The 865-nt window shown below is 51.4% G+C and overlaps 1 protein-coding gene across 1 annotated transcript in view; it reads left to right on the top strand.

Moving 5' to 3' along the window:
• The window catches only part of LOC109961006 (anoctamin-4), a 28867-nt gene that overhangs the window by 19813 nt on the left and 8189 nt on the right, over positions 1-865 (top strand). The gene's annotated exons all lie outside the window — the stretch shown is intronic.

Genomic DNA, 865 nt, shown 5'->3' with positions numbered 1-865 from the left:
TGTCCCCACCCCCCCTGCGGAGCAAGCTCATTTCTGCCGCCTATATCTGGGATCTTGCCCTTTCAGTCATGACGATAGGTGAGAGTCGAAACGTAGATCAACCAGTAAATCGAGCGCTTCACCTTACAGCTCAGCTCCTTCTTCACCACGACAGACCAGTACATCGACCGCATTACTGCAGAAGCTGCCCCGATCCGCCTGTCAATTCCCGTTCTATTATCCAGCTGTTTCACACTTGGCTGCAAACCGTCCCAGTGCATGCTGAAGATCCTAGTTTGATGGAGCCAACAGGACAACATCATCTGCAAAAAGCAGAGACAAGATCCGGTGGTTCCCAAACCAGACTCCTGCCCACCCGTGGCTGCACCTAGAAATTCTGTCCATAAAAAAAATGAACAGAACTGGTGACAAAGGGCAGCCCTGCCAGAGTCCAACATGCACCGGAAACAAGTCCATAGTCCCGGAGCAACCCCCTCCCGGGACAAAAACCACATTGTTCCTCCTGAATTCAAGGTTCTATCGGTCGAATTTTCCTTTCCAGTACCCTGGCATAGACTTTCCTGGGGAGGCTGAGGAGTGTGATCCCCCTGTAATTGGAACACACCCTCCGGTTCCCCTTCTTGAAAAGAGGGACCACAACCCCGGTCTGCCAGTCCAGAGGTACTGTCCCAAACCACCACATGCTGTTGCAGAGGTGTGTCAACCAAGACAGCCCCACAATGTCCAGAGGCTTAAGGTACTCTCAGGGCGCAGATACAAACAAGAAGGCGACAATGGCTGATATATCGCTGTATCTCACAAACGTTAATGTGTCGATAGGACAGAACATGCCAGTAACCAGGCTTGAAAGGTCTCCTTCTTCTTC

This window comes from Monopterus albus, unplaced genomic scaffold (genome assembly GCF_001952655.1).
Source record: "Monopterus albus unplaced genomic scaffold, M_albus_1.0 scaffold51.1, whole genome shotgun sequence".
NCBI classification, from domain to species: Eukaryota; Metazoa; Chordata; class Actinopteri; order Synbranchiformes; family Synbranchidae; genus Monopterus; species Monopterus albus.
The sequence above is the reverse complement of the archived record's forward strand: the minus strand, read 5'-3'. Positions and strand labels throughout refer to the sequence as shown.